This window comes from Hyla sarda, chromosome 6 (genome assembly GCF_029499605.1).
Source record: "Hyla sarda isolate aHylSar1 chromosome 6, aHylSar1.hap1, whole genome shotgun sequence".
Taxonomy (NCBI): domain Eukaryota; kingdom Metazoa; phylum Chordata; class Amphibia; order Anura; family Hylidae; genus Hyla; species Hyla sarda.
This window is the reverse complement of record NC_079194.1, coordinates 151,970,619-151,990,921: the sequence shown is the minus strand read 5'-3', so window position 1 is coordinate 151,990,921 and position 20,303 is coordinate 151,970,619. Positions and strand designations below refer to the sequence as shown.

General features: G+C 41.1%; 1 protein-coding gene and 1 long non-coding RNA gene across 9 annotated transcripts in view; one reads left to right on the top strand and one right to left on the bottom strand.

Moving 5' to 3' along the window:
- Positions 1 to 4,752, top strand: part of LOC130276340 (uncharacterized) — a 36,423-nt gene extending 31,671 nt beyond the window's left edge. The window contains exon 4 of the long non-coding RNA XR_008845089.1: positions 4,342 to 4,752. This is a non-coding gene — a long non-coding RNA (uncharacterized LOC130276340). The remainder of the gene's footprint in view (positions 1 to 4,341) is intronic.
- Positions 1 to 20,303, bottom strand: part of ZNF469 (zinc finger protein 469) — a 607,005-nt gene that overhangs the window by 403,763 nt on the left and 182,939 nt on the right. The window lies entirely within an intron of this gene.

Below are 20,303 nucleotides of genomic sequence, written 5' to 3'. Positions count from 1 at the left end.
TCATCAGGTTTAGTCCATTTTGAGTCTTATAGGGTTTTGTTCGTTTTTTTTACCCAAAACCGTAGTCTACCACGTTTTTTGGTCCGGGTGAAAAACTGTATTAAACAGTATAGGTTTTTTTAACATGTGCGTACGGTTCCATCCGTTTTTCACCATACGGTTTTTGACTTTGCATAGTTTTTTTTCTTGGAATTTCAATCAAACAAGTGAAACTTTATTCAAAATGGAGTGAAAAGTTAAAAACGTTTATTTTTTTATTTTTAAACGGATGCAACCATACATCATTTTTCAAACCATATACTGTTTTTAACTGTATACGGATGAAATTTGTACACACATTTTGATACAGTGTAGTCAGGTTTTGAGGAATCCGTTTTTCATCAAAAACCTGATACAGGAACTGTGTTTCAAAAACGTGGTGTGCATGTACCCTTACAGGCTTAGTTGGAGAAACTGGAATGACAGGTACCAGCTGCTAAACAATGTTTAGAAAATCACAAAAAGCCTACTTAAAAATGTCTTACTATTATTAATTATTATTATTATTCTTTGTTCTTGTTTTTTTGTTCAGAAATGCAACAGTTTTGTACAGTTAAGCATTGTTTGAGCCAATCACACTGTATTATATCAGCCGCAAAATAAAGACTGTTTGATCCCCCTTCTGCTGCTGTTTTGATGCTCACTGGGTCCTTAGGGATTACTACTTTTTGGTCCCCATTTTGACAGAAGGTAATGGCTGCTCAGCCAAATTAGGGGCAGAAGCACATTGCTACTGGCTGTCAACATAAAAAAAACACACCTGGCAACCCCTTTAAATAATTTTTCTTCATTCTGGGCGGCCCTTTGTGACTTTTGCTATGCGGCCCCGTGATAAATATGTGCACCCTTGCATGGGTACATTATGGCATGCAAATAATAACTATAATGTATTTTTGCCTTAATTAAAACTGCAAACTTCGCTATTTATACCTGAGATAATATACTTTATAGTATACTTTAACAGGTAGTGAAGAAGAAGCCATAAAATAGTTGGTGCCCTAATATCAATATATCCTACTTATATTTTTAAGAAGGCCCAAAATGTAAAAAATGTTATTGTACCTAAGGCCCAAAATGTAAGAAATGTTATTGTACCTACTACAAAATGATTTAAAGGGGTACTCTGATGGAAAAAACTTTTTTTTCAAATCAACTGGTGCCAGAAAGTTAAACAGATTTGTAAATTACTTCTATTAAAAAAATCTTAGCTTCCAGTACTTATCAACTGCTATATGTTCCAGAGGAAGTTTTTTTTTTTTCCAGTCTGACCAGTGTTCTCAGCTGACACCTCTGTCCATGTCAGGAACTGTCCAGAGCAGGAGCAAATCCTCATAGCAAACCTCTCCTGCTCTGGACAGTTCCTGGCATGGACAGAGGAGTCAGCAGAGAGCACTGTGGTCAGACTGAAAAGAACTGCTCCACTTCTTCTGTAGTATACAGCAGCTGATAAGTACTGGAAGCTAAAAAAAAATTAATAGAAGTAATTTACAAATCTGTTTAACTTTCTTGAACTAGTTGATTTGAGAAAACAAAGGTTTTCCACCAGAGTACCTTTTAATACTAAAAAAGATTTCTTTTCAACAACTGGGTTTCTTTCCTTCTATACACTGTAAACCTTGTCAGGGGTATTAAAACAACATATAAGAGGTATAAATGTAAGGAAGGCTTTATTTAGTAAATGTAAATTGACAGATTTTTCAATCTGTGTGAGAGAAAAAGTGGAGTGACTTTCCCACAGCAACCAATCACAGCTCAGCTTTCACTTTACCAGAGCTTGTTAGCTGAGCTGTGATTGGTTTCTGTGGGAACATCACCCCACTTATTCTTATGAATGTGTGTGTATTCACACTAGTTGCGTTTTTATTTATTTATTTTTTATTTTTTGGAAGGGGTTCAGTATTGCTGAAGTACGAGATAGAGAATTTGGAGTTATTTGATTTATTTATCTACCGTTTGTGGATATTATTATCTATTGTGGTACACATTTGGCTTTGTTTCTCAATTGATAGATTTATGTTTTATATCTAGCACAGGATCCCTGGTTGTTCTATAATCCTAGATCTGTGGCTCAAACAAACACTTTAATTCCATCAGAGACAATCTAACTCCATAAATTGACTATAATTATAACCTGACTGTGCTTCCAACTTCAGGATTAGCTTCTTGTGGTTTCTGACATTCTTATATGGCTTGCAGTTGTCTGAATAAGCATATGTTTCTATTCTATAAAGCAGGGAGGAAGCTGGTGAGATAGCAAGATATAGGGGAGATTTATCAAAACCTGTGTAGGGGAAAAGTGATACAATTGCCCATGGCAACCAGTCAGCTCGCTTCTTTCATTATTAAAGAGACCTATGAAAACGTTAAGTAGCAATCTGGTTGGTTGCTATGGGAAACTGCACCCTCTTCCTCTACACAGGTTTTGATAACTCTCCAATAGTGTTGAAAACTAATGAGAATCCAGATGGCGAAGTTATTTGAGTTTAGGTGGTGACCAATCAAGTGACTACATTGTAATAATCTGCATAGAAAGGTGTCATGAAGCGTCAATTATGCTTCACAAACCGTTGTGTTTGGCAGGGAGGAGTGAGACCTAGGCTTACCCTTCACATCTTTCCCTGCCTACTTGCTCAACTGGGCGCCAGTCCCTTCCTAGCTAAAGTGCAGAGGCGTCATGGTCAATATAATAAACGGATACTGTACAAGATGGGAACACACAGTCAACAAACCAAAATACAGAATACGACTGGAATACAACAAAGCACAAAACAGATATCAGGAAAACAAAGAATCTGGAAAATAGTTACAGCCAACAGTCTAAGAACCAAAAGTAGATAAACGGCAGATTTAAAAATATGAACAAGAATTGTAAACTAGGAATTATATGCAGCGCGACATATCCAGGGATGCAGGAGATGAACAAGGTTGGGCATAAGACAGACACTTTATAACTCAAGGATGCAAACAATGGAATAACAGTAACAGATATGAAAAAACTCAAAGACTGGTCTGAACACACAGCAAGAACAAGATATACACTAGACACCCAAACTCCAATCATGGAGGGACATAAATACCAAATCTAAATAGGCTCCAAGCTAGAGGGGGCACACCACTGTGTGAACAAGAACTAGCCTTGGAGGAAACTCAAAATCCAAAACACATCTAAACACGGGTATGGATACTAAACATATTTAAAAAAGCAAGTGTGAACACACAATACCATGGCAAACACAAAATGCAATGTGCACACACACACACACACACAGACAAGGTGAGACTAAAACTCAGATCAAACTAGCAGCCCTGAATGCAGGCTGAGCTAGGAAACAATAACCTGCTCGCTGAGCTCACTGGCTAGGATCTGTAACCTTTGCTAGACCACAGAGAGTCAGCACAGACTAGCAGGTGCAGACAAACATTTAAGCATTATCATTCTCTCAGCAACAGGGTTGCAACGTACCAGTGCCGATACAAGAGTCCATCCTTCATACAGTAAATGAAGATCTCATTTGTATTGGGCTACAGTCAATACGATATTCCATTCTGTCATTGTGCAGTAGGTCATTTAGGTCACTGTAATAGCGACCTTTCTAGGATATGAGTTATTTATTGATAGGCTGAAGACTTTGGGGGAGATTTATCAAAACCTGTCTAGAGGAAAAGTTGCTGAGTTGCCCATAGCAACCAATCAAATCGCTTCTTTCATTTTTCAGAGGCCTTTTCAAAAATAAAAGAAGCGATCGGATTGGTTGCTATGGGCAACTCAACAACTTTTCCTCAGGACAGGTTTTGATGAATCTCCCACTTTATCTTTAGGTGAATAGGATAGGTCAGACTTTGACTACAACATTCATTACCCAGAACTGAGGCAAGTTGTTCCATGTCTGACTGCCTGTATGTCAGCATTCTATAGAAAAAATATCTTTGCCACAGTTATGCACTTTCATCTCATCTGTCATTTACATAAATCTCTTTTTTTCCTTTCATAAGCACTTTTTATATATACAAAAAAATCCTTGCATTTGCACAGTAGCAATGGGATAATTGCATAAGCCAGTTGGCGTTGGTTTGTTACAAAAAAAACTCCATAATTAAAGCCTGCTCAGCCACAGACTATGTACGCAGCATTTATTATTGCAGTAGAGGCTCTAGGGAAATGAGGTATAATGGTCTGAAAGGATGGAGCCTCCTTCCCATCAAATACTTCTCTAGAGAAATATCAATTATATACCAATGTATTTAATCAGCGGCTTCATTATTGTTCATTTAGTGACAACACTTTATTTTAACTTCATATAGGATAAACAAGTGGAAATTACAAGCTGTTTGAAGTTTCACTAAATTACGAAAGGTAATTACGGTAAATAAATTAAAACTGAAGAAAAGGCCATGTCATCTCACAAGTATGACAATGCAAACAAAGGCTTATGTTTCTCCAAATAAAGACTTTGAAAATTAGGAAGAGGTAATGGGCTGGGCCAAGATCCCCATGTGATGGAGGAAAAAGGAATTGTCCCCTGTATATTAGGAGCACCTTGTTAAATCAGGAACTACTTGTTGATAAGCTTGCTGACTGTTGATGTACAGCAAATTTGTGATTACAGCTCTACAATTCAATATTCTAACAGATAAAAGGCCAATAAGACACCTAAATGACAGTATCGAACAGTCCACTTCAACGTTTACAATTTATTTCACTATTAACCACACAAGAATTGTTATAATAATGCCATCGCTTTATACTACTCTTCCGTGCTCAAATTGCTCAATGTTGTAGGCTGATGTTCTATCTCCAAGCGGTAAATAGGTTTTATTTACATTTATATTATTTTGAAGGTCAGTACAATTACTACAATACCGCATTTATATAGTTTTGCTTTTGTTTACTACTGAAAGACAAATCCCACATGGCACAGCATTTACCTTGTGGAATAACATTATATTTTAATAGTTCAGACATTTTCACATGCAGAAATACTAGTTGTGTCAATTTTTATGTCGTTTAGATTTATTTATTGTAAAAATAGGAAAAGGTAGGTATTTTGAATTTTTATTAGAGGGTTTCTATTTTTAATAGTTTTTGTCACAATTCTTTTTTCATCCCCCTGGATTACTTGTACAGTACATTACAATGCAATTGAATTGAAGTACACAGTCTAATCTTTTCATGGCAGCCACAGAGACCTTCAGAAGGCCCCTGGCTGACATAACAACCAATTGACACATCGTAATTGCTTATGGGGGTGTTGATTGGAGCCCTTAAAGAACCGGCAACTGTTAAATAATCACCATGGTCACTACTCTACATGGCATCTAGGGGGCTTAATTGGCTGGCATTGGAGTGATCTCCAATGCCAGTCACTGTTGGCAGGTGTCAGCTGCAAATAGCAACAATTCGTATGGAGCAGACTTAAAGGGGTTAGCCAGGAAAAAACATTTTTTTATATATATCAACTGGCTCCAGAAAGTTAAACAGATTTGTAAATTACTTATTTTTAAAAATCTTAATCCTTTCAGTACTTATGAGCTTCTGAAGTTAAGGTTGTTCTTTTCTGTCTAAGTGCTCTCTGATGACACGTGTCTCGGGAACCACCCAGTTTAGAAGCAAATCCCCATAGCAAACCTCTTCTAAACTGCTCTCTGATGACACGTGTCATCAGAGAGCACTTAGACAGAAAAGAACAACCTTAACTTCAGAAGCTCATAAGTACTGAAAGGATTAAGATTTTTAGTAATTTACAAATCTTTTTAACTTTCTGGAGCCAGTTGATATACATATAAAAGTTTTTTCCTGGATAACCCCTTTAACTACTGCCTGTTTCTAATATTAGGGCGCGCTTATGCATCAAATGTCTGAAAGGAGTTAAAGGATAACTCCGGGATGTACAACTTATCCCCTATCCTAAGTATTGGGAATAAATGTTAGATCGCGGTGGGTCCAACCTCTGGGGCCCCCCACGATCTCCCAAACAGTGCCCCATTTCTCAGCAGGAATGGGGCATGTAAACCACCGCACAAAGTGGTGGCCAACATGCCTGCCCAATGCAGCTCTATGGGAGAGCCGGAGCGCTGCTTTTGGCAATCTCTGACTGGCCATAGAACTGCAAGGAGGGGCGTGTTGGCCGCAGTTTCGTGCTGTGGTCGAAAACGCTTGTTTCATGCAGTGAGCCAGGCTCCATATGGGAGATCGCGAGGACCCCCCAGTGGTTGGATTCCCTGCGATCTAACACTTATCCCCTATGCTTAGGATAGGGGATAAGTTGTACATCCCGGAGTTCTCCTTTAAACAAACATTGTTTTGTGTCATATCTTTAATTTGTGTATTTACTATAAGTAAAGAAAACAGCTAGGTGAACATTATCTTAGGGATCTTTTCCATCATTACAGAGCTCTCCCATGACATATTGATCTTAGGGGCATTCTCTACAATTAGAGGAAAGAGGGTTTCTACACCAATATGTAAGAAGGGGATTCTTTATGGTAAACGCTGCCTCTGAGCCACATTGAGTTGTCATGGTGAACATGGTGAAGAGTTCTAAAAGAGCATGGCCACATTTCTGGAATGTAATAATAACACAGGCTATTTTTACAAAATTTTGGATAAGGGTTGGTGACCCAGGTATTAATTATTAATTTCCAGATTTTTGGTCAGCAAGCAGCGCTAAATGCCGGTGTAATGAAGAAAACTGTGCCCTGTAGCTGAATGTGACCCTCCGCACAGGGACACAGTTTTCTGCTTTGCAGGCCGCTCCCTCTGATTACATTCCCACTACCCTCCCTCAACTGTGTCACTATGTGGAGGGTCACATTCAACTTCAGGGCACAGTTTTCTTCATTACACAGGGAGGTTTGACTTACCCTGCCCTCCTCCGTGTCTCTGGTTGGCTGGCTGGCCCAAGTCTGAAGAGCGACATCGCACATGTGATGTACCTCCGCAGACCCGCACAGGACGTCAGTGACGTCACTCGTCAGGCCACCGGAGAGAAGAGAAGCGCAGGTCAGGTAAGGTTGTCTACGTGTATGTGTGCATGTATGGGTGTCTGTCTGTGTGTGTGTGCATGTGTGGGTGTCTGTCTGTGTGTGCATGTGTGGTTGTCTGTCTGTCTGTGTGTGTGTGTGTGCATGTGTGGTTGCCTGTCTGTGTGTGTGTGTGAGTCGGTGGGGGGGGGAGGGGCGGGGGATATTGGGGAACAACAATGCTACCGAATTTGGGGAACTGCTACTACCTAATTTGGGGAACCTGTTTCTTCCTAATGTGGGGCTATACTGCACCTAATGTGGGGAACTATACTGCACCTAATGTGGGGGAACTATACTACACCTAATGTGGAGGAACTATATTGCACCTAATGTGGGGAACTATACTGCACCTAATGTGGGGGAGCTGTACTGCACCTAATGTGGGGGAACTATACTGCACCTAATGTGGGGAACTATACTGCACCTAATGTGGGGAGCTTTACTGCACCTAATGTGGGGAGCTATACTGCACCTAATGTGGGGGAACAATACTGCACCTAATGTGGGGAGCTATACTGCACCTAATGTGGGGGAACTATACTGCACCTAATGTGGGGGAACTATACTGAACCTAATGTGGGGAACTATACTGCACCTAATGTGGGGAACAATACTGCACCTAATGTGGGGGAGCTATACTGCACCTAATGTGGGGAACTATACTGCACCTAATGTGGGAAACTATAATGCACCTAATGTGGGGAACTATACTGCGCCTAATGTGGAGGAGCTATACTGCACCTAATGTGGGGAACTATACTGCGCCTAATGTGGGGGAGCTATACTACACCTAATATGGGTATCTATACTGCACCTAATGTGGGGGAGCTATACTGCACCTAATGTGGGGAGCTATACTACACCTAATGTGGGGAACTATACTGCACCTAATGTGGGGCTATACTGCACCTAATGTGGGGCTAGACTGCCAACATAATGTGGAGAGCTATACTGCACCTAATGTGGAGAACTATACTGCACCTAATGTGGGGGAACTATACTGCATCTGAAGTGGGGAACTATACTGCACCTAATGTGGGGGAGCTATACTGCACCTAATGTAGGGAACTATACTGCACCTAATGTGGGGGAGCTATAGTGCACCTAATGTGGGGCTATACTGCCAACCTAATGTGGAGAGCTATACTGCACCTAATGTGGAGAACTATACTGCACCTAATGTGGGGGAGCTATACTGCATCTAATGTGGGGAACTATACTGCACCTAATGTGGGGGAACTATACTGCACCTAATGTGGGGATCTATACTGGACCTAATGGGGGGAACTATACTGCACCTAATGTGGGGGAACTATACTGCACCTAATGTGGAGAGCTATACTGCACCTAATGTGGGGGAACTGTACTGCCAACCTAATGTAGAGAGATATACTGCACCTAATGTGGGTAACTATACTGCACCTAATGTGGAAAACTATACTGCACCTAATGTGGGGAACTATATTGCCAACCTAATGTGGAGAACTATACTGCACCTAATGTGGGGGAGCTATACTGCACCTAATGTGGAGAACTATACTGCACCTAATGTGGGGAACTATACTGCACCTAATGTGGGGAACTATACTGCACCTAATGTGGGGAAGTATACTGCACCTAATGTGGGGAAGTATACTGCACCTAATGTGGGGGAGCTATACTGCACCTAATGTGGAGAACTATACTGCACCTAATGTGGGGAACTATACTGCACCTTATGTGGGGAACTATACTGCACCTAATGTGGGGAAGTATACTGCACCTAATGTGGGGAAGTATACTGCACCTAATGTGGGGAACTATATGGCACCTAATGTGGGGGAACTATACTGCACCTAATGTGGGGGGAACTGTACTGCACCTAATGTGAGGAACTATACTGCACCTAATGTGGGGAACTATATGGCACCTAATGTGGGGAGCTATACTACACCTAATGTGGGGAGCTATACTGCACTTAATGCGGGGGAACTATACTGCACCTAATGCGGGGGAACTATACTGCCTCTGATTAAGGGGGACATGGGACTGATTAAGGGGTCAGGGGAATGATTAAATATTTAAAAAAAATATTTGTTACAAAGATTTTGTTCCTCTTTGTGTATGTTTATGGGGTAATAGGGGGGAGGGACGCCACAAGGTTAGCTCGCACAGTGCGCCTGAACACCTAAGGCCGGCCCTGAAAGCAGAAAACTGTGTCCCTGTGCGGAGGGTCACATTCCGCTACAGGGCACAGTTTTCTTCATTACACCGGCATTTAGTGCTGTTTGCACGAAGCAGGGCTAAATCGGGGGCGTCGGGCAATACAAATTATATATACTTGGTGCGAGCTGTGTCGGCCGCCCGGCGCCCCTGTTGCTATGGTGCCCTGTACGGCCGCACAGCTCGCACACCCCTAAGGCCGGCCCTGAGTCCATTCAAGTTAATGTTCTTTATCCTGGAAATCCAATAGGATTCAGTTTGTAGAATTTTTTTTGTCACAATTTGCTTCCCTTCTTGAGCATTCTAAATGCCACAGAAGCATAGATATCTGTGGTCACCACCATGAAATTGTCTAATGTGGCAAGATATAGGTATATCAAGCCCCCCTCCCCCCCTTCTAATGTCGCCCAGGTGGTCCCTATCCTTCGTCATAACTCTCCCTTGATTTTCCCAATATAGTCAATGGGACATGAACAGGTAACCAAGTAAATCACGTCCACAGATTTATAGATTATTAACTACCTGATGGCATGTTCTTTACATGCATTGAAGTTCTGGAATGTTTTTTATGTCTTAACATGTTTACATATTTTACTACTACTTCTGTAACAGCCTTGTGGTTTTGTACTTAACCAATGTCCCTTTAACTGTGGAGAAACACCGTGGCTATTAACCAGGCAATCCCTTAAAAACTTTCATTTCTTCCCACTTGGCAACGTCATAGTAGTCAGAATAGTCAGACAGTCTGTGTCAGCAGAAAACAGGCAACAAGGTACAAAATCACAATGGCAAATACAGCAAATGTCAGAAAACAGACACTGGTTTAAACTTAGACAGCAGCATAGTACCAACTCAGCAGCCAGAAGAATGGTCAATGTATAAGGAAAGGTCAGGTCATGAAATGTCAGGACAATAGCAAGGCTCAGGGAACAGGAACACGAGTGACAGAATCAACCTTAATCATGGGGAAAGGTATAAGTGCAACTGCTGGTTTATATAGCCCCTCTCGGGAGGTGGAAGCAGCAGTGCTGCAGCTGATTGAAACCCTGGAATGCTCCTGGTAACTTCCTGTAGGGAGTGGATGCACCGTGGAAGCAAGGACAGGTACATTTATGTTATCATCTAAATAGTGTGCCTACATCAGGATCTTGTCCGTATAGACCTTCATGTCGTTAGTGATCTATCCCACCAACCCAAGAACAAATTAACAGTATGACTGTGCCTCTCAGCATGTGGTAGAGCCTCCTATTAAAGACAAAGATATTATTCTCCAGAACAAAGAAAAGCAGGTCCAACACAAACAATTGATTACATTTTAAGTAGTACAAAAATTTGCAACCTTTTGTTGATCCGCACTATGAAAAGATTTAAAGGGGTACTCCGGTGGAATTTTTTTTTTTTTAATCAACTTCTATTAAAAAATCCTTAATTCTTCCAGTACTTATTAGTTGCTGAATTCTACAGAGGAAATTATTTTCTTTTTGGAACACAGAGCTCTCTGCTGAATCACGAGCACAGTGCTCTCTGCTGACATCTCTGTCCAGAGATGTCAGCAGAGAGCACTGTTCTCGTGATGTCAGCAGAGAGCTCTGTGCTCCAAAAAGAAAAGAATTTCCTCTGTAGTGTTCAGCAGCTAACACGTACTGTAAGGATTAAGATTTTTTAATAGAAGTCATTTACAAATCTGTTTAACTTTCTGGCACCAGTTGATTTATAAAAAATAAAAAACGTTTTCCACCGGAGTACCCCTTTAAATAATGTCCCTCAAAGTCTTTTGTTTTTCCACTGAAGGTACACTTAAGTTGAGTCTTCATAGTACAGAGTATAAATGATCTCAGGTCCAGGAGATTCTAATTTAATGAAGTTAGACAGATGTAGACATAAGAGTTTAAATAATAAGTCCTCTTGACCTCAAGCTGAAATGTCAGTTCATAAAGTCACTATGAGCCCACAGAAGGGGGTCTCTAAGACATGAATTACAAACCAATAAAAGTGGACACTGAAATATGAACTGTGACCTCTTCACTAAGGTTATTCCAATTACTCTGCATGTAATAAAATTGTCTAGCACATTCTCCTCTAACTTTGCTCTTTTCACAGTGGAATTAAAGTGCACAGACTAAGAGGTTACCATTAAGTTAATGTACTGTTAGCTTGCTAGGTAGTATTTTTTTCTGGCAGTTATGATGCTGTGTTTCAAAAGACCAATCAACTTGAGTTGTATTAAGACAATATACAGGCATCTTAAACATCTTTTCTGGAGTGTTTTATTGACTCAAACTAATACCACTATAAACAGCTGTAATGCTTACATATACTTATGCATATATGAAATATACCAAGGTACACATGAAACGTTATAAAGTATAATATAAACCACATGAGATGCTTTATAAGGTCACAATTCAAGTGTCCCCCTTAAAAGAAAAAACATAGGAAAATTCTTTACAATTTAATTTTTTCAAAAACGACAGTAATCTTTTCAGTTATTAAAGTCGGTATAATTCTTGTTGGTTACAAGACACTAGTTGGCATTACTTAAATGTTGTTTTAGACACTTCTGCCACCTTACCACTATAAAGTTACTGCTTCTTCACCAAGAGCACAAACTGCAACTTAATAAAGCACAACTGGCTTCCAAATTCAAATTAAACAAATGGACTACGGGTCATTATCCAACATCGGTCTTCTACGTACTATAACTCTAGACCCTCCAACTTGACCCTCCCCTGCACAATTCAGACCTCCAGGTACACCTACGCCTCAAAACACCCACCTCCATGCCTAACAAGCCACAAGCACCTTTGTAAGCCTTACATTACAATACAGGGAGGTTTTAGCCTGCTTGTACTGCCTAGATCAAGAAAATATCCTTGACCAAACTGCAGTAAAACAAAGTTTTACAAAAGTAAAACCAAAGTAAGCTAAAACATTTTTATGGGCAGCACCTGATAAAGAACCATGATCTAATTGTTGCTGTCAAGTAGGTATTGGAAGCATCATTACAGACAATTTTGCTTGGTGCCACTGAGCATCCCTCAGATTTTTGGGGAGGGAGACTACGGCTAGTTTCAGTTTTAATCCTCATTTGGGAGGTCATTTTGAATAGTGCTTTTAACCAAACCCAGGAGTGGACTCAACAAATGGAAAAACTATAATGGAAAGAGTTGCATCTCTTTTTCTTTTGACCCTTTCCTGGATTTGGCTAAATTGGCTGACCAATATGAGGATGAAACACTAACCGAAATACTACATGTTTACCCAGTTTTAGTCAAGTTGATGAAGAAAAACTCTTTAGTTATCAGAAATCTTCAGGATGATTGAATTATTTTTTATCTGTGTCCCAAACAGAGAAAAAAAATCCCATTTATAGGGATCCCACAAACTTCAGTCAGTCAATAGTGTTGAGCGGCATAGGCCATATTCGAATTCGCGAATATTCGCGAATATATGGACGAATATTCGTCATATATTCGCTAAATTCGCATATTCGTAATATTCTCATTTTATTTTGGCATATGCGAAAATTCGCGTATGCGAAAATTAACGTATGCGAAAATGAGCATATACAAAAATTAGCATAAGCGAAAATGAGCATATGTGAAAATTAGCATATGCAAATTTCTCACACAGTAGTATTAGAGCCTTCTTTACACCACACAAGCTGGAAGCAGAGAGGGGTGATCACTGTGATGTGTACTGTGAAAAGAAAAAAAAAAAAGAATATTCGTAATTACGAATATATAGTGCTATATTCGCGAATATTCGCAAATGCGCGAATATGCAATATTCGCAAATAAAATTTGCATTGTGAATATTCGCGAGCAACACTATCAGTCAATGGCTTAAAAGCAGACCTCTGCTGATGAGCTCACATCACTATCCTTTATGGTCTAATCACACGTACAGTATTCTACGCAGGTTTGATGCGCAGGATTTTCTGCTGCAGAGTTCAATGAAAACTGAATGACTGAACACAGCTTGAAATCCTGCGCATCAAATCAGCCCCGAATGCTGTACGTGTGAATAGACCCTTAATAGTCATAACTCAGTGAGAGAGAAAACATGTTGCTGCTAAGATTCCATTAGATAATTGTCTTTTAACTAAGTTGATTGTTTACAGTTTAGTGTTGCAAAATCAGACAGCAAAATCATAGCAGGAAATTGTAAGCCCCTAACCCTTAACCTCTTCAGGACATAGGGCGTATGGATACGCCCTGAATCCCGAGTCCTTAAGGACCGAGGGCGTATCCATACGCCCGTGGGAATTCCGGCCCCCACCGCTAGCCGGTTGGGGACTGGAGCCGGATGCCTGCTGAAATCGTTCAGCAGGCATCCCGGCATATCGCCCAGGGGGGTCATTATGCCCCCCCATGTCGGCGATCGCCGCAGATCGCTGGACAATTCAGTCCAGCGATCTGCGGCAATTCCGGGTCAATCGGGTCTCCAGTGACCCGGAATTACTGGCTGTTCGGGGCCGTCTCTGACGGCCCCGAACAGCCAGAGCCTGCAGGGGTGAGGTGGCACTGGTGCCACCTCACGATCGCCCTGATTCGTCGGCCGGATTACCGGCCGACCAATCAGGGCGCCTGCTGCGGGTGTCACTCCCGCACCCGCTCCGCCCCTCTTCTGGAGGACGTGAGCGGGTGCGGGACGTGCACCCCGGGTGCTGGGGACCCCGATCCCCGGCGCCCCTGTTGGGATCGGGGCCCCAGGAGCAGCTGCGGCGGCGGAGACGACGAGGGACTGACCTGCAGCGTCTGGATCGTTGGAGGTGAGTGACAGCCTCCTGCTGTTGCTTAGCAACAGCTCCCAGCATGCAAAAAGGGCATGCTGGGAGCTGTAGTTATGCAACAGCAGGAGGCAGACCACCACAACTCCCAGCATTCCCTTATAGGCATGCTGGGACTTATGGTTTTGCAACAGCTGGAGGCACATTCTTTCTATGGAAAAGTGTACCTTCAGCTGTTGTATAACTACAACTCCCAGCTTGCACAAACAGCTAAAGTGCATGCTGGGAGTTGTAGTGGTGCATCTGCTGGTTGCATAACTACAACTCCCAGCATGCCCGTTGGCTGTCGGTGACTGCTGAGAGTTGTAGTTTTGCAACAGCTGAAGGCACACTGGTTGTGAAACTCAGAGTTTTTTTTTACCTAACTCAGTGTTTCACGACCGGTGTGCCTCCAGCTGTTGCAAACTACAACTCTCAGCAGTCACCGTACACCATGCACCGTACATGCTGGGAGTTGTAGTTTTGCAACAGCTGGAGGCACACTGGTTGTGAAACACTGAGTTAGGTCACAAACTCAGTGATACATAACCAGTGTGCCTACAGTTGTTGCAAAACTGCAACTCTCAGCAGTCACCGACAGCCAACGGGCATGCTGGGAGTTGTAGTTATGCAACAGCTGGATGTCCCCCCCCCCCAATGTGAACGTACAGGGTACACTCACATGGGCGGAGGATTACAGTAAGTATCTGGCTGCAAATTTGAGCTGCCGCAAACTTTCTGCTGCAGCTCAAATTGCCAGCGAGAAACTACTGTGAACCCCCGCCCGTGCGACTGTACCCTAAAAACACTACACTACACTACCACAAAAAATAAAATAAAAAGTAAAAAACACTACATATACACATACCCCTACACAGCCCCCCTCCCCTCCCCAATAAAAATGAAAAACGTCTGGTACGCCACTGTTTCCAGAACGGAGCCTCCAGCTGTTGCAAAACAACTCCCAGTATTGTCGGACAGCCGTTGACTGTCCAGGCATGCTGGGAGTTTTGCAACAGCTGGAGGCACCCTGTTTGGGAATCACTGGCGTAGAATACCCCTATGTCCACCCCTATGCAATCCCTAATTTAGGCCTCAAATGCGCATGGCGCTCTCACTTTGGAGCCCTGTCGTATTTCAAGGCAACAGTTTAGGGTCACATATGGGGTATCGCCGTACTCGGGAGAAATTGTGTTACAAATTTTGGGGGGTATTTTCTGCTTTTACCCTTTTTAAAAATGTAAAATTTTTGGGAAAACAAGCATTTTAGGTAAAAAAAAATTTTTTTTTTTTACATATGCAAAAGTCGTGAAACACCTGTGGGGTATAAAGGTTCACTTAACCCCTTGTTACGTTCCCCGAGGGGTCTAGTTTCCAAAATGGTATGCCATGTGTTTTTTTTTTTGCTATCCTGGCACCATAGGGGCTTCCTAAATGCGGCATGCCCCCAGAGAAAAATTTGCGTTCAAAAAGCCAAATGTGACTCCTTCTCTTCTGAGACCTGTAGTGCGCCAGCAGAGCACTTTTCACCCCCATATGGGGTGTTTTCTGAATCGGGAGAAATTGGGCTTCAAATTTTTAGGGGTATTTTCTGCTATTACCCTTTTTAAAAATAAATTTTTTTGGGGAAAACAAGCATTTTAGGTAAAATTTTTTTTTTTTTTTTACATTTGCAAAAGTCGTGAAACACCTGTGGGGTATTAAGGTTCACTTTATCCCATGTTACATTTCCCGAGGGGTCTAGTTTCTAAAATGGTATGCCATGTGGTTTTTTTTTTGCTGTTCTGGATCGATAAGGGCTTCCTAAAGGTAACATGCCCCCCAAAAACCATTTCAGAAAAACATACTCTCCAAAATCCCCTTGTCGCTCCTTCCCTTCTGAGCCCTCTACTGCGCCCGCCGAACACTTTACATAGACATATGAGGTATGTGCTTACTCGAGAGAAATTGGGCTACAAATACAAGTAAAAAATTTGTCCTTTTACCCCTTGTAAAAATTCAAAAATTGGGTCTACAAGAACATGTGAGTGTAAAAAATGAAGATTGTGAATTTTCTCCTTCACTTTGCTGCTATTCGTGTGAAACACCTAAAGGGTTAAAACGCTGACTGAATGTCATTTTGAATACTTTGGGGGGGTGTAGTTTTTATAATGGGGTCATTTATGGGGTATTTCTAATATGAAGACCCTTCAAATCCACTTTAAACCTGAACTGGTCCCTGAAAAATACTGAGTTTGAAAATTTTGTGAAAAATCGGAAAATTGCTGCTGACCGTTGAAGCCCTATGGTGTCTTCCAAAAGTAAAAACACGTCAATTTTATGATGCAAACATAAAGTAGACATATTGTATATGTGAACCAAAAAAAAATGTATTCGTAATATCCATTTTCCTTACAAGCAGAGAGCTTCAAAGTTAGAAAAATGCTAAATTTTCAAATTTTTCATCAAATTTACGGACTTTTCACCAAGAAAGGATGCAAGTATCGACAAAAATTTACCACTATGTTAAAGTAGAATATGTCACGAAAAAACAATCTCGAAATCAGAATGATAACTAAAAGCATTCCAGAGTTATTAATGTTTAAAGTGACAGTGGTCAGATGTGCAAAAAACGCTCCGGTCCTTAAGGCCAAAATGGGCTCCGTCCTGAAGGGGTTAAAGAGCAAAGATGAAAAGTATTTGACTAAACCACAGGATGCTTTTATTCTGCTGGAAAAATAATACAGACAAGGCGAAGAACACTCCAAAGCAAATAGTTAAAACAACCCACTGTGGAGACTTCAAGCTACCAAAAAAATGCATCCCATACCTCCTTTAGTGTTGGGGGTGCATTAAAGGGGTATTCCAGGAATTATTTTGCTACAGGGGCTGTAAAGTTAGAGTAGTTCATAATACCTGTGTGTGATGGTTTTCTCACAATTCTTATGTGATTTTCACCCCAATATTTATTTTTTATAACAGCATACAAAATGACTGTTGTCTCAGATTTTTCCCACGTTGTAATGCGGCCGAGACCTGACTTACTAGTCAGCTGATGACAGGGAGCCTGTCTGCTTCAATGAGTGGAGTGATCGCTTGGTGGGAGAGAGATCAATCTGCAACTAATACAACAGCTGTAGGTACCCTGATTGAAAACCACAGGTCTTTTGAATGGATGCAGCTAATTTGTTTCAATGGGTGGGGTGGCTGATGTGTGGGAGGGAGGAATATGGAATTATGGGATTTGTAGGCAAAAAAGAAAACTCAAACACGAAATACCAGTTCACAAAAAGCTAGCCACAGTGTTATGGTAATCTTACAACATAGTCATTTAGCCCCAAGACAAGCGCAGATGCTTCCTAAGCATGTCCATTACTGTCTGTCAGTTATGTACTAAATTCACCTTATGGTGGATAGCCCCTTTAAGTCATCCAACTCCATTTACCCACTGTGTGCTAGGTTCCCTCTTTTCCTGTTTTTCTGCTCTAGTCCAGTATTCAGTGGTTTAAATCATAAGTCCTAAGCCCTGATATATTAGATGATTTTTGTCTTGCTGTTCAATGTCCAGCTGGGGTGTCCCAGTACAGCAGTTCCAGCTGCTATCCATTAGAGTTGTCAGCTGGCTAAGACGTTGCCTTTGCTGAATGTATATGTATATGTGTTTCAGGTACTAAAGACCTAAGTAACTGTGTTTCTGCATTACACTTAAATCGAAAGCATACACAGAGGTTTTATAGAGTGCAAAGGGTTAAAATTTCTTACATATCCCATATTTCACTGTATAGCTGAATGATCATTTGGTCACATGTCATTTCCTAGCCATTGATTGCAGGAGAAAATATCTGGACCCACCTTCCTCTGCTGAGGAAAAGTGTGGACCTAAATGAGTTCTAAAGTAGTTAGAGCCTGCCAATTACAAGAGTAACATGTTCTTCAGATAGCTCCAGTCATTTCTAGGCCCACATCCTTTTAAGCCACATGTACCCTCAGTTGCTGTTCAGAATAAAAGTTCTAGCTTACGCTGCAAAGCTATGTTCTACAATGTCTTAGCCACCAAGTAGGATAGTATTTGTAAGAAAGTAGACGCTGTACAAGGTTCTCACTAATCTATTTCAGACCTACAGTTCAATCAGCCTGTCTGCCAAGCCAGGGAGACTTCCTTGGATGCACAATAAGGTTATGTTCATACGCCAGAATCCGCATTGGATTTCCACGCAGAGATTCGGCAGCAGCAGAGTCCTGTTGATTTCACATAGCAGAATTCAAATTCCAGTTTCTGGAGTGGGCAAGCCAATCAGTGGCTTCAGCGATCCCACTCTGTATGGACCATGACTGCCGAGGCCACTGATTGGCTCTGGTCATCACTTGACACCCAATCCCAAATTAAGACCAGGATGCCGTCTGGAGGCTGAACGGGAGATGAGTGCAGGATGGGAGGGGGAGGTTAGTAACAATTTGTGCTTTCATGTACTTTTAAACCTTTTTTTTTAAAACATTAACTTTAAGTAAATTTACCAGTTGTTTCTCAGAATCCTAGCATCAGAAACCTCATTCCTGTACCTTGCAGCTGAACTGACAAAAAATGAGCTGTGGGTCACAGAGGAATGTGGGGTTGGGGTAGCAGTACTCTGCTATGTGACACAAACACCAGGGACTCCTACACCTAGAATAACTCTCATCATTGCCCTAGTATGCACTGCCATGCAGCTTCTTATTTTCAATGCTTTATTTGTCACAGTAAATACCTGAAAGGATCTTACTAAAGATTATTTTCAGGGGGAAGGTTATACAGTAAGATTTAAAAAAAATAAAATAAAATAGCCAATTAGTGCTCAGTCTTTTATCTTACCTGTCACACATTTCATCATTTATTGGATAGTTCAAAGATCTTCAAATGAAACATAGAAACATAGAATGTGTCGGCAGATAAGAACCATTTGGCCCATCTAGTCTGCTCAATAATCTGAATCCTATCAATAGTCCCTGGCCCTATCCTATATGAATGGCCTTATGCCTATCCCATGCATGTTTAAACTTCTTCACTGTATTTGCAGTGACCACTTCTGCAGGAAGGCTATTCCATGCATCCACTACTTTCTCCTAAATCTCTTTCCTCAGATACTGAGGTGAGGACTGTGTCAAATATTTTATATTCTGCCCGAGGGTTTTTACGCCCCAGGTGTATTATCTTGCCCATATCCACATTATTTTCCATTGACAGAGTTCTGACCATTCTTCTAGTTTTCCTATATCATTTTCCATTTGCTTATCCCTCCATGAACATCAACCCTGTTACATATCTTTGAGTCATCAGCAAAAAGACATACCTTACCATCAAGACCTTTTGCAATATCACTAATGAAGATATTAAACAAAATTGGTTCCAGTTCAGATCCCTGAGGTACCCCACTGGTAACAAGACCTTGCTCTGAATACATTCAATTGACTACAACCCTCTGTTGTCTGTCACTCAGCCACTGCCTAATCCCCTCAACAATATGAGAGTCCAAGCTCAATGACTGTAGTTTATTGATAAGTCTTCTGTTTGGGACAGTGTCAAAAACCTTACTAAAATCTAGATATGCAATGTCTACTGCCCCTCCGTCATCTACTATTTCAGCCATGCAGTCAAAAAAATCAATAATATTTGTTTGACATGATCTCCCTGAAGTAAACCCATGTTGTTTTTCATCTTGAAATCCATGGGATTTTAGATGTTCCACAATCCTATCCTTTAGTAGGGTTTCCATTAATTTCACCAATATTGATGTCAGACTTACTGGCCTATAGTTGCTTGATTTCTCCCTACTACCTTTCTTGTGAATGGGCATGACATTTGCTAATTTCCGGGACGCCTCCTGTTACCAGTGATTAATTTAATAAATCTATTATCGGTTTTGCTAGCTAACCACTAAGCTCTTTTAATAATTTTGGATGTATCCCATCAGGCCCTTGTGACTTATTTGTCTTCACTTTAAACAGCAAACGTAGAACCTCTTCCTCTGTAAAGACACAAGCACCAAATGATTTATTAGTTTTCCTCCCTAATTGAGGCTTTTTCTTCTGTAAAAACTAAACAGAAGTATTCATGAAGGCAGTCGGCTAGCCTTTTATTCTCGTCTACATACCTTCCTTCCTTTGTTCTTAATTTAGTTATTCCTTGTTTTAATTTCCTTTTTTCATTTATATATCTGAAGAATGTCTTATCCCCTTTTTTCACAGACTGAGCTAGTTTTTCTTCTGCCTGCCCTTTAGAAGTTCTTTGTAATGTCCGTTTCTTTGTTTTTGT